Genomic DNA, 14509 nt, shown 5'->3' on the forward strand with positions numbered 1-14509 from the left:
GTCACCCCCATATCCTCCCAGAAGCCTATCCTGCCATAGGTATCCAGCCTGTCTCAGAGATGCCCCTGGCCATGGTTTCTCTTCTCTCTGCATGCCTTTTGTCCTCCTTCCCTACCTTCCGCACTCTCTCCAGATCAGATCCCTACTCTAATTTCCCTCTGTGCTCTCTCTCCTATCTTGTTTCCTCTCTTTATGCACTTCCTCTGTCTTTTCTATTTCCTTTTCTCATTGAGATTTATGAATCCTCCCTTGTTTTCACCTTGTTATTTAGCTTCGTTTGGGTCTGGGAATTTTAATATGATCATCCTATACTATATGGCTAATATCTGCTTATAAATGAGTGCATACCATGTGTGTCTTTCTGCTTCTGGGACACCTCACTCAAGGATGAGCTTTTCTAGTTCCCTTCATTTACTTGCAAATTTCATGATTTTCTTGTTTTTAACAGCTGAGTAGTATTCTATAGTGTAAATATACCACAGATTTTTTTCTTTCTTTTTTCTTCTTCTTTTTTTAACCACAGTTTCTTTATCTGTTCTTCAGTTAAGGGACATCTAGGTTGTTTCCAGATTCTGGCCATTGCAAATAAAGCTGCTATGAACATAGCTGAGTAAGTGTCCTTGTGGTATGATAGGGCATCTTTTGGGTATATGCCCAGGAGTTGTATAGCTGAGTCTTGAGGTAGAGCTGTTCCCAATTTTCTGATAAACCTCCACATTGATTTCCAAAGTGGTTGTACAAATTTGCACTCCCACCAGCAATGGAGGAGGGTTCCCCTTTCTCCACATCCTCACCAACATGTGCTGTCACTTGACTTTTTTTATCTCAGTCATTCTGACAGGTGTAAGATAGAATCTCAGCGTCTTTTTTAGTTTGATTTCTCAGATGGCTTATGACAATGAGCATTTCTTTAAGTGTTTCTCTGCCATTCGAGATTCTCCGTTTAGCTCTTTACCCCATCTTTTAATTGGATTATTTGGTTTGTTGCTGTTTAATTTCTTGAGTTCTTTTTTGGTCGCTATTAGGCTTTTATTTTGAAAATATTCTTATAACCACTGTCTAACTTTTTTAAGTCTTTTTAAAAATTAACTTATTTATTCATATGACATCCTCATGATGTCATATGAGACCCCTCCTCTCCTCCCAGTCTTCTCCTCACACTTCTTCCCCCATCCTCCCCTCTTTTCCTCAGAGAAGGGGGAGGTCCTCCATGGGCACCAACCTTCCCTGGCACATTAAGTCACTACAAAATAGGCTCATCCTCTTCCATTGAGGCCAGACAAGGTAGCCCATTTAGGGGAATGGGGTCCAAGGCAGACCTCCGAGTTAGAGCATCCCCTCCCCCAACCACCACTCCAGTTGCTGTTTATCTGCTACGTATGTGAAGGGGGCCTAGGACCAGCCCATGCATGATCTTTGGTTGGTAGTTCAGTCTCTGTGGGTCCCCACGGGCCCAGGTTGTTTGACTCTGTAGATCCTTGATGCCAGCAGCTCCCTCTTAAGTGCTCTGTTTCTTTATATATTTTGGATATTAACCCTTTGTCAGATATAATGATTGGTGAAGATCTTTTCCCAATCCATAGGCTACCTTTTTGTTCTGTTGACAGTGTCCTTTGCCTTACAAAAGATTTTAAGTTTCAAGAGGTCTCATTTATTAATTGTTGCTCTTAGAACCTGAGCTGTTGATGTTCTGTTCAGGAAGTAGTTTCCTGTGCCAATGAGTTCAAGGCTCTTCTCCACTTTCCCTTCTAATAGATTTAGTGTCTTTGGTTTTATTTTAAGGTCCTTAATCCACTTGGACTTTAGTTTTGTGCAGGGTGATAGCTATGGATCTATTTGCATTTTTCTACATGTAGACATCCAGTTAGACCAGTACTGTTTGGTGATGATGCTACCATTTTTCTATCTTATGGTTTTGGCTTCTTTGTCTAAAATCAAATATCCGTAGATGTGTGGATTTATTTCTGGGTCTTCAATTTGATGCTATTGATCCACCAGTCTGTTTCTATGCCAGTACCATGCATTTTTATATTACTGTTGCTCTGTAGTACAGCTTGAAATCAGAAATGGAGATAACTCCAAAAGTTATTTTATTGTTCAGGCTTGTTTTAGCTATTCTGAGTTTTTTGTTTTTCCATATGAAATTAAAAGTGTTCTTTCAAGGTCTATAAAGAATTGTGTTGGTATTTTGATTGGAATTGCATTGAATCTGTATTTGCTTTTAGTAGGGTGGCCAATTTTACTATGTTAATCCTATTGAGCCATGAGAATTGGAGATCTTTCCATCTTCTGGTATCTTCTTCAATTTCTTTCTTCTTAGACTTGAAGTTCTTATCACACAGATCTTTTGCTTGCTTGGTTAGTTATCCCTAAATACTTTATATTATTCGTGGCTATTGTGAAAGGTATTGTTTCCCCAATTTCTTTCTCATTCCATTTATCACTTGTATACAAGAGGGCTAATTTTTTTTGAGTTAATTTTGTATCCAGTCACTTTGCTGAAGGTGTTTATCAGCTGTAGAAGTTCCCTAGTTAAATTTTGGGGGTCACTTATGTATATTATCATATCATCTGCCAATAGTGATACTTTAACGTCTTCATTTCCAATTTGTATTCCCTTGATCCCCCTTGAACTTCTTGATCTAGCTAGGATAAAACTTCAAGCACTATATTGAAGAGATATGAAGAGAGCGGGCAGTCCTGTCTTATCCCTCAGTTTAGTGGGATTGCTTTAGGTCTGGAACACATTTAAATGGTACAGTAATGGTGTGACTCTGACATCCCTGAAAGCCTCTTATGTAGGAGGTTTAGCTAGATGGGCTTTAGGAGGTAGATAGACTCTGACATAGTGATGCATTAACCTCCAGATGAAGTTATAATTTCAATAGGTATTGGGGGGTGGTAGAACTGTGTAAGCTAGGATCTAGTTGGAGGAATAAAGGTCACTGGGGACTTGCGTTGTTCCTAGGCTCTTGCTGTATTTCTCTGCCTACTTGTAGATCACCCTGAGCTAAGGTGCTCTATTCTTACATAGATTCCCACTGTCATTAAAGTATTTATTTCAGGCTCAGACCTATAGAGCCAGTCAAACTCAGTGACACCTCTGAAACTGTGAGCCAAGATAAGCCTTTCCTCTGTTGGTTATCTCCAGTATTTCATTACAATAGTAGAAAGTCTAGCACAAATACTGTATATTTAAATCTTATTTATTATGTGTGTGTGTGAGAGAGAGAGGGGGGGGACAAATACTATATGGGGAACTACAGACTGGTTGAGGGGAATGTTATACTTGGAATTAACAGCGTACATAGCAGGGTGGCAGGTGGCAAGCATTGGCCCATAGTGTTGAAGGGACATGTATGCCATGGTCCATGTGTGTAAGTCACACAACAATACTGTGCAATCAGTTTTTCTTTCTGCCTTTACATGGTTGTTCGTACAGAAATCAGTTTGCCAGGCTACACTTATCCACGGAGCCATCTCATCAGCCTATGCTTTCATCTCGAGTTCCACTTGTTTTACTGTGGGTGCATGGGAAAACATTTGATTTTTGCGTACTATCCATCATCAATTATTAGTCCCAGGGAAATTTTTGATCAATTCCTTGGATTTTCTACATTAATAACCTTAACATCCATGAGTAAAGAAAATCATATTTCTTATTTAACAAATTACATATATTTCTTTCTCTTCCATATTTTTAATTTAACATATGTGTGTGTGTTTGTATGCACACAAGAGTGTGGGTGCCTGTGCAGTCCAGAAGAGGACATCAATCCCTTAGAGCTAGTGATTTTGAGTCACTCCATGTAGGTCCTGGGAACTGAACTATGGTCCTCTGCAAGAGCATCTAGTACTCTTAACTGCCAAGCCATCTCTTGAGCCCTTCCCTTTCCTATTTTCCTGCAGTAACCACGACGTTAGGCAGCATGTTGAATGGGAGTGGTGAGAAGAAGGGCTCACCTTATTCTGAATCTGAGCAGCACAGTGTCATATTTTCTTCCTTTGCTTGATGTTAACTGCGAGAGGCAAGCTCTTTACCAGGTGGAGGAATTTCATGTTCCTCCTGTTGGTTGAGAATTTCTGAGTGAGAAGACCTCATCTTTGAAGACTCAGATATGTTCTAACTTTTACTCCTTTTTTCTATGTGATCCTAAGTTCTGCTTATCTATCCATTTTATTTTTATGTCCTTGCTTCCTAAAATGGTATAATTAAGCCATCTGGAGATTTTTTTTACAAGGCTTCCTAAATAGCTAGGATTTTGACCCCAGGTAAAATAAATTACAACGATCTTAGATAAGAGTGAACCATGATTTGTTCTAAGTATTTTTGAATTTTGTGTGTATGAGGGGGGAATCAAAGAAGATTGTCTGTTTACAAACAACAGATTTAGCCAGTGAATGCCATAGAGATACAAGTAGAAGACATGTTGACATTGAGTTTGTGAAGGTCAAATGATGAATACGATTTGCAAGAGAAATAGCAAAGATTTCTTTCCAAGATTTTATTGTTTGACAGTATCATACAATTATATAATGAATTAAGTCATTTTACACACACAGGCACACATATAACCCCTTCCTGTCTCTCTTCCCCAGCCATCTCTCTTTTAAATTCTTCCCAATAAATACTCCCTACTATGATTATCAGCTGGGAAGGGACATGCATGCCCTAAGGAAATCAGTGTTCCAGGCTCACCTCTCTGCACACCATCAACTTTTGTGATCTGAATTGGATTGACTTGTGTTCAGACCACATGTTTCTTTGGAAAGTGAGAACTTTGAATGCAGGCTCTTGCATACAAACACACACACACATAGTTGCTATAGATAGATGGGGTTTGTTTTACTTCTATCTAGGAAGAATATATCTTCATAACATGTATCCGATAGGACCCTGTAAAACAAACACACTAAGAAACAAGCACAAAAGAAACCAAAGAACAAGTTTTCCATTCTTTTTCCTCAGGAACAAGAATCCCATGTCTTCTTTTTGGGGTGTGGTCCACTGAGCTTATTTAAAGTTTCTTGCATGGTGGTGAGTGGAAAGTTATTTACTGGAGCAAGAGTACTTCAATGGCTACACCACTGATGAAAATGACATCTCATACCCCAACAGCCATTCATTACCAGCAGTCCCTCAGGAGGGGTGAAGCCTCATGGGTCATTCTCATCATGGTGGAACATAGAGGAGTGAACTATTGTGCAGATAACCACAGCTCTAAGCTTACTTGTATCTGAAAGACAGCAATATGATCAGTCAAACACAGAATGAAGACCGGAGTTATAGTCAAGTTCATTCATAGTTGTTCAATTTTGAACAAATTGAATAATTCTTCCTTAGTTGTGTGGTCTTGTTCAGGAGTGCAATGACAATAATCCATCACTATCACTGCCAGGTCCTGCCTGCCTTCCTCTCAGATTTATTTTAGGGCTCTGTAAAATGAGGACCATGGGACTTTCATTTATAGGAGACAGTAGGACAAAAGAGTCAGATTAAGACCAGAAGGAAGGTCCACCAGAAACTGTCAACACAGACTTAGATTTTTCACCAAACCTACTTTATTAGGGTTCTGAAGCTCCTTTACCTCCTTTCCAACCTCTTCCCACCTTAGATAGGAGATTAGTAGAGAAAAGGGCTGTAGACTTATTTTATCTACTTCCTGCTGATTAGGGTCAATGGATCTTTAAGGGACTCTTCAAACTCAGTCGTCAGAATACCAGAAGTCCAGTCCAAAGGCCAACACAAGCAGCTACACAAAGTCAGTGAAAGCTGCAAGACTCAGGTGGATTTCCCAGAGAAGTTCTCTGGAACGTTTCTCTCTGAGAAGTCAAGTGTAGGCCTCTATATACCTCCTCTCCCCAGAGCCTACCCATGGATGTTCTCGGCTGGCTAAAGTCAAGCCCCTAGCATAAAAGAAGAACACACAGCAAAACATCATGTGCCCTCTCATAAGCCAGCCTCCACCAAAACATCACATGACAACACTGAGCCTTCAATGAAACTTCCACTTCAGGTCAATATGAAACCAGCAACAGGGCTCTGAATGGCATAGAAGAACAAAGGAAAAATGAGGCTCTCTACCTAGCTACTGGGCAGGTGTGCTCCTGGTGAGGCATTAATGGCACTTTCTTCCAGCTGTGCAGGTAGCATAAGAGACCTGAGGGACCTGAGCAAGGACACAGACAAGCAGGTGGATATGCCCTACAGACAGGTGTGGAAGGCACACTCTGAGTAATGTGATGGGAGAGAAATATGGGCCAGGGGTTGTGTGTGAGAGAATTTAAAAAAAAAAAAAAATCTGTTTCAAAAAGTCAACATCTGACAGGCATTGTAGCTCACATTTAATCCCAGAGCCTAAGAGGTGGAAGCAAATAAATCCCTGTGAGTTCAAGCCTATCCTGGTCTACACAGCAAGTACCAGGCCAATCAGGTCTACATCACAAGACCCTTTCTCAACAATACAACATCTTAGCGTGCATAGTTCAGTTTCAAGGTAAGGAAAAGCTCTAGGCAGTAAAAGATCTACTAGCATTCTGGCATGTGTTGAGAGAGGATAGAGAACCTGTTTCTTTGTTTTGTGTTGTGTTGTGTTGTGTTTGTTTGTTTGTTTGTATTACAGGGTCATCTTGGGTGTATATTATGAAGATGTTTTTTCTAGCGAGGAGTAAGACAAGTCCTCGTTTATCTCTGGCAGCCACGCTGGATCCTGCATCTAAAGTTCTCACTTCCTAAAAGAAACACGTGGTCTGAACACAAGTCAAACTAATTCAAATCACAAAGATGACAGTGTACAGAAAAGTGAGCCTGGAACACCGATTTCCTCGGGGCATCCACGTCCCTGCCTAGCTGATAGCTCTAGAAAGACAGTTTCGAAATCACAGGGAACTCAAACAGCTGTAGGGCAGCGCCCGCGGCTCGCCACCACCTGCGCCGGGCAGCCGACTCTTCAAACTCTGGAAACAGCAAGTGTCTGGCAGGGGCGCCACACCCGAGACTCGGGTTCCAATGAATAATCAGACACGGTAATCTGTTCCCTCTATTTCGTATGGCTTGCTTTCAGGCACACCTTCATTTCAGCCTGGACTCACAACGATTTGGCTACACTGGTCAGGAGAGTGTAGACTGAGTCTCCACGGGCCAAGGATACCTGTTTCTCTGAATTAAAGCGACAGAACAAGAAAGCGGTGAGGGGGCAGTGGTGTTAGGTCCTAAAGCCAGGGAAGACACCACTGTCTGCTCTCATAGTCCCTGCTAAATTCACTCCTTCAGGAAGGCAGTTCTGAGAAGTCATCCCTTAGGGAGGCAGAGAGGCAGGTGACTGAAGGGCTAAAGCATCAATCTCCCACCACACTGTGCGGTAAGTTAATGGTGTGTCGCACTGTTAATGAACTTGGTCTGTCCATGACGACAGGATTCGGTAGAGAACATTCATCCTCAACTCAATAAGGAGAAAAATGACTTCAATAAAAATGACATAGGGTTCCCAGATAAATTATCTATATTAACATGGCACTTTCCAGCCGTCGGCTTTGTTATATATTCATATAATTAATATCTCAAATCAGCCTCCCCTTCTATATATTTTGGGACAGAAGCCGAAAAGTTTTAAGGGAAACAATCAGGACCTTAGGTGTAATCGACAATGTGTGTGACAGAAGAGTGCTTGTATTTTGACTCTGCTGCCACGGCTTCTAATCCATCCCGCTCTAGGCTGAAGAAGGTGACCTAGCTTCTGCTTGCTTCTCCGGCTCGTGTGTACACCGATGCCAGATGTAAGAATAAGATAAAGAGAACAGATCCCCTTGGGTAACAAGTTCATAGCTTTTCCACACCACCCCCCACTTCTCAGCCTCTAGAAATGTACTTGGCAGTAGAAGTTAGAATGAAAGGAAATACAGCTTCATGACGGGAGCTAGTGGCTCGGTCCTGTATTTTTAGCACTCAGGGGTACTAGGATAGGAGTTTAAGGCTGGCCTGGACTGCATAGTAAGACTGTATGTAAAAATTTAAAACTTAAAAAGTGAATATAACTCTTGTGTGGGATGGGAGGGGTAGTATACGAGTGTGATTTACACACGTGTGATATACGTGTGGTGTGGGGAGGTGTCTGGGATGTGTGTGTTTAATGTATGTTGAGGTGTATGGTGTGTGTAAGTGTATGAATGCAACTCTACAGCGCATGCGGAAGCCAGAACACAGCCTTAGGTACCATCCACCATTTTGTTTTGTTTTGTTTTGTTTTGTTTTGTTTTGTTGAGACAGCATCTGTCACTGGCCGGAAGCTCACCAATTAGACCAGGCTGACATGCCAGCAAGCTCCAGGCATCTTCCCTTCTCTGCCTCTCAGTGAGTGCTGGGCTAAGTATGCACCACGACACCTTCCCTTTCTGTGAGTCTGAGGGCCTGAGCTGGAATCCTCAGGCTCGCACAGCAAGAGTACCCACTGAGCCATCGCCCATCTGGAGTATGGCTGCTGTCCGTCCTGACCTAGCAGTGCCTTGTAGCTACAAGATGTCTAGAATGAAAACATTAAGAGTTAAAATCCAGGTTCCACCACGTAGAAATCTAGAAAAATCATCAAGTCCCTGAGTTCATGTTTCACCTACAAGGTGAACGAAAGCATTATAGCTTTCAGTGGCCACATAGCCACGTGTGCTCCACCTACAGTATTGTTAAGTAGTTAATAGTTAAGTAGCCTTCATTTTGTGTTCTTTCGGCTGACGGTGTTCATTTTATATATTCACTTGACGAATCTTTATTGAACGTCTATCATGAGCCAACAATACTGTTTTAAGTGATGGGGATAAAAAAATAAATACAGTGGATATGGTCCAGATCCCATTAAAATGCAGCAGGGAGCTGAGAAGACGGCGGAGTCATTAAAAGTGCTTTCCACACAAGCGCTAGGATTTGAGCTCAGGCCCTAGCTCCCATGGGTTGTGGCGAGTGCCTGTAACTGTAAAGACAGGGACAGGGGGATCGTGGAGGCTTGCTCCCCAGAACTACAGCTTAGCTGAATCTGAAAAGTCGGGCTCTGTGAAAGACCGTGTCTCAAAAAATAAAAGTGAAGAGTGATTAATGAAAGCTCCTGATGTTAGCCTCGAGTGCCCACACATAGCTACACACGTGAACATGTATACATGTACATACAACAGCAAAAGTGTGGAATAAGAAAAACAACCAACCACCGGACAAATATTTGCTACAATGAATTTACAACGAATAAGGGTCTTGTTTTAAAACAAATGGCTAACAACAGTAACTAAATCAATCACCAGAGTATGAGGAGTATTCTAATGTGAAAATGGGTGAAATGATTCATTTCATTTATGTATGTTCACACTGTGTTCAACTCACCACACACCTCACACAATGTACATACAAGTTCCATTTTAGCCTTTGCTCCTTATTAACTCTGACTCTCACCTCAGTACAGGGCCTCTTCCAGAAACCTGGTGTGTGCATTCACTGCGCTCTCACGCCTTCATTCAGGACCTCACACTCTCTTAAAATAGACATTGTATTGGATTCACATATGCTGTGGCTCAGGATTAAGTACTCCACCAAAGATCCAAGAGTTCAGGGCTTGGTCCACAGGCCATGATACTACTGGGGGCAATAGTCTCATATTAGAGTCATGTCATAGGGCATGGTACTCGGGGTATTGTGGAATTCTAGTCTTTGATTTTTTTTTTTTTTTGGTTCCTGATATGATAGTAAATTTTTTTCTATCAGCCACTACCTGCCCTAGTCTACTGCATTGCCACAAGTAAAAATCAATGAGGCAAAAACATGGACCAAACCCTTCAAAACTACTAGCCAGCAAAAAATGCCTTTCTCTTTTTACAGTGAGTATCTCATGTAGTCTGTTACAGTAACAGAAAGCTGACCACTCTGCCACATTGGGTGCATAGGAGGATTGTGTTACAAATCAGCTGCCTCTCTTTGTTCATTAGTACTGTTCTGTAGTTGAAGCATTGTGCTATGATAGAGGCTTCATTGAGAAGGTGCATTGCTATGCTGAGTGCTCTGCTGTATGCAAAGCAGGTATTTTGCTTTTCTATCTTCCCAGGGACAGCCAAGGATCTTCCTTCCATGCTGCCACAATTATATGCCTTACGACCTGTCCCTGTGTGCTGGGGTGTAAGCCCACATTCAGGGATCAGAACTCTGAGGCTTGAGGTCTGTGATAGGTCGCTCACTGTACCATCTTCTACTCCTCTGTCCTTTCCAAGGCACAGCATCGTCTGCTTACTTGTTACTTGGTGGAAGTTACTGGTCTTTCATTGTTTTTGAAGTTTGCATCTTCCTGAACACTTATGATCTCTCCTGTCTTCAGATTACTCTCAAGTTAATCACACTCACGTTCCCCAACACACACATATAAACAGTGGCTCCTTTTCATCTAGAGAGAACATTGTCCACTTTCCCTGGATCTCCTGCCATTTCTTATTGATTCTAATCCCCACCCCACCCCACAGTGGGTTTGCATGTTGGTCTCATTTGACATTCTTCAGAAAGAAAAAAAAAAGACTGAATTTGTCATCTTCTGTTATGCTGCCTATTTGATGTAATATAGTCCATGTTTTCATGTCAATCAATCATGTTTACCCTTTAAAGTTTTTTGGTCCTGTTTAGGAATTTTTTTCTCCACTTAAAAATTAGAGATATTTTCACCACACATCACTTTCTATGATATTTTTATTTCTGCTAGTCTGTCTAGAACTTAACTCTTCCTGAAGCCAGATGTTGTGGCAAAGGCCTTCACTCTGGGCACTAGATTCATAGAGGAAAAACGAGCAAATTCCTGGGTGTCCATTGGCTACATCTGTGTAGAAGACCTAGGTCAAGTCTATGCACGGTCCTTGTTAGATGCTTCAGTCTCCTCAAGCCCCACTGGGCCCTAATCTGTTGGCTCTGTTGCTCTTCTTGTGGGGATCCTATCACCTCCAGGTCCTTCTATCCACCCACCCACTCCCACACACACATACACACACTTTTCCACAAGACTCTCTATGCTTTGCTCAATGTTTGCTATGAGTCTCAGTATTTGTTTCAATCCGCTGCTGGGTGTAGCATTTCAGAGGACAGCTATCCTAGGCTTCTGTCTGTGAGCACAGCAGAATATTGTTAATAGTGTCAGAGGCTGGCTCTCTCCTATGGTGTTGGTCTCAGGCTGGGCCAGGCATTTGTTGCACATTCCCTCAAACTCTGCTCTTCCTTTATCCCTGTACATCTTGTAGGCAGGGTAAATTTGGGGTCAAAGTTTTTATTAGTGTTCCCCTCCTTCCACTAGAAGTTTTGTATCTTCTTCAGTTTCCATGAGCTCTACTACTAAAAGTCTCAGCAGAGTCATCCCCCATATCCTCCCCAAACCCTACCCTGCCCTAGGTCTCCATCTTGTCACAGAGATGGCTCTGCCCATGGTTTCTCTTCTTTCTGCAGGCCCTCTGTCCTCCAACCCCAATCCCCCAGGTCAGATATCCAGCCTCATTTCTCTCTGTGCACCCTCCCCTACCTTATTCCCTCTCTTCAACCACTACCTCTGTCTATTCTATTTCCCCATCTAAGTGAGATTTAACTGCCCTTTGGGTCCTCCTTGTTACTTAGCTTCTTTAGATCTGTGCGTTGTAGTATGTTTATCCTGTACTATATGATTGAAATCCACTTATGAATGAGTATATACTATGTGTGTCTTTCTGGGTCTAGGTTATCTCGTTCAGGATGACCTTTTCTAGTTTCATCCATTTGCCTGCAAATTTCATGATTTCCTTGTTTTCAATAGCTGAGTAGTAGTCCATTGTGTAAATGTACCACAATTTCTATATCCATTTGAGGGACATCTGGTTGTTTCCAGATTCTGGCTATTATAAATAAAGCTACTATGAACATAGTTGAGCAAGTGTCATTGCATGGTAGATAATCTTTTGGGTATATGCCAAGGAGTGGTATAGATGGGTCTTAAGGTAGAGCTATTCCCAAATTTGCACTCCCACCAGCAGTGGAGGAGTGTTTCCCTTTCTCCAAATCCAAAACTACGGAATGCTTCACAAATGTGAATGTTACTCTTGTACAGGAGCCATGCTAATCTTCTCTGTAGCGTTCCAATTTTAGTATATGTGCTGCCTAATCAAGAACTTATTTCAGGGGTTGGGGATTTAGCTCAGTGGTAGAGTGCTTGTCTAGCAAGCGCAAGGCCCTGGGTTCAGTCCTCAGCTCTGGGGAAAAAAAAAAAAGAACTTATTTCAGTTAGAGGTGTTTCACATGTAACGTGAGCTAGGGCTCCATTTCTTTCCATACTATAGGCCAGTTCTCTGGTCTATAAAATACAGTGGGTTGTGTTGCTTCTTATGACATCATACTGTATCTTGGTTAGTTTGTTTTAAATGTTCTAAATTCAGTTAATTTAATAATATACTAGTTGAGAAATATCCCATCTTTCTAAGTTTCCCTTCCAAATGCTTCTGGTATTTCAACTGTTTCTATGGAGACAGGTCAATTTATATGTTGTTAGGAAGAATTAACACCTTTAAAACAACACCCTTATTTATATGTGGAATGCAACACTAAGCCTCATCTACTTGGGCTTTTCATTTTTGTTAGGAGGAGGGATTGTGGACTGTATCAGATGCTTCACATTCATAGCTTTTGCTGGTGTATTTTCTATATTAAAGCCTGATAGACTCCTCTCATATCTGGACAGCTGACTAAACAGTCATTACTTTCCATAGCTTGACTGTGGGTTCTTTGTCCTGTTTGAGGTAGATGTTCATGTCATTTACAAATAATGACAACTCTTTTTCCTTTTATCTCACTTCTTGCTGCATGTGTAGGGTGCCATGCTCTGTAAACACAAGGGCTTGCTTGTGCCCGACTCTGAAGCATTTCCATTAAGAGTGAGGTTTGTTACAGCCTTTTACAAACTGTGAAATAAGACCCCGGTTCTCCCTGGGACTTACGGAAACATAAACACCCTCATTGCTTTTGTTGTGTTTCAACAAAAGCAACAACTGAGTTGACTATAAGGTCATATATTGTACTGATGTACTAATGTCACCTCTTCCTTAAGTTCCAAATGTCAAAGCATGCTTGGTAATGGTTTTTGTAAATTACAATTGGATTTGGCTAGCTGGCATTTCATTTGCAGTCAATCACCTTCCGTGAACTTGGCCTTTAACAGAGTCTGTCTGTGTGCATGTATGTGCATGTTTACATGTGTGTGCATGTAAGGGCAGTGCTTATTCAACTGGGGTCATGGAATTATGGCAGCTTTGTAAAAATTAGAGATTCTTGCCGTTTTTGAAAATTTCTCTATACGAGAAAAATTATCTTTATGTGTGTGTGTGTGTGAGAGAGAGAGAGAGAGAGTTCAGCTCAGTTCCTCTGTAGCAACTCTACTGCCTTTGCCTCTCTTGCTGGGATTAACGCTGTGCACCATCATTCCCAGCTCAAAGGAGATTTTTATTTTACTTGATAAAATATTTTATTCTGAAGGGTAGTAACAACATCTCATATCAACTTAAGACACAGCTGGAAAGGTATTTAGAGAAAATTCATAATTTGAAATACATTCAATACATAACAAAAAAAAATATCCAAAAATTTGAATTCAACTCGAAGGAGCAAGAAAGCGGGTCCAAAGAAACACGAGGAGCAAAGGAAAGAAATTCACAATGAAAGTTACCGAGCCGGAGACCCACAAGACATAACAGAGAATGAAGACGGGACTTCTCAAAATGCCTGACATGCGTACTTCTGCGGTGTTTGACTCTACACCGTATTCTTACACTGGAAGGAAAAAGGAAAAGAACTAGAGAAATTGCTTTTTTTTTCTTTTTAATGCTGACGATTTTGGTTAGGAAAATCATAGGCAAGTGAGTTTCTACATCAGCAAGCAGAAAGTAAGGTGAATCTTTGCTGTTGCCCTTTCAGAAAGATGCCAGCACAATTACCCTGTGGTGTTGGCACTCCAGTCAGCCTGAATGGCTGCAACCTGGGCCCATGTCTTCTACGTCTTCTCAGCTCTCCAAAACAATCATGAAAATGAAAGGAAATGAAATATGCGTCATGCTCGGAGCGATGTTCAGTAATATCAGCTCTCTCTATCGAAGCCTTAGGAGAATGCGTTGTTTTCAAATAGATTTCCATCCATTGAAAATAATCTCAGACGGACTAATAAGGCAGGCCTGAGTATACATTTCACTTCTTTGACTGAGGTAGCACTGCATGAGCAAGAATGCTCTCAGGTTTAGACCTAAAGTAGCATCAGGCAGTTTTAAACCACAGGCAAGAAATTCAATGGCAAATAACTGATGCGGAAGGATGCCTGGATTCCATCCATGCAACGGGGAAAGAGGAATTGGAAGCAAAGTGCCACAGCTGTGGCCCAGATGGAGAATGAAGAAACTGAAAGTGGAGGCCTTTTTGAGGGATTACAAAGAACTGAACACCACAGGAGAGATAGATAGATAGATAGATAGATAGATAGATAGATAGATAGATAGA

General features: G+C 41.5%; 1 protein-coding gene and 1 non-coding gene across 2 annotated transcripts in view; one reads left to right on the plus strand and one right to left on the minus strand.

Annotated features, from left to right (window-relative positions):
• LOC129690284 (calcium-activated potassium channel subunit beta-2) overlaps positions 1-14509 on the plus strand; it is a 281677-nt gene that overhangs the window by 100022 nt on the left and 167146 nt on the right. The window lies entirely within an intron of this gene.
• LOC129690550 (U6 spliceosomal RNA) lies at positions 12036-12142 on the minus strand. Its single transcript, XR_008722307.1, has one exon. It is a non-coding gene; the product is annotated as a U6 spliceosomal RNA (small nuclear RNA).

The sequence above is a fragment of the Psammomys obesus genome, unplaced genomic scaffold (genome assembly GCF_907164565.1).
Source record: "Psammomys obesus unplaced genomic scaffold, mPsaObe1.curated_primary_1811, whole genome shotgun sequence".
In the NCBI taxonomy this organism is placed as follows: domain Eukaryota; kingdom Metazoa; phylum Chordata; class Mammalia; order Rodentia; family Muridae; genus Psammomys; species Psammomys obesus.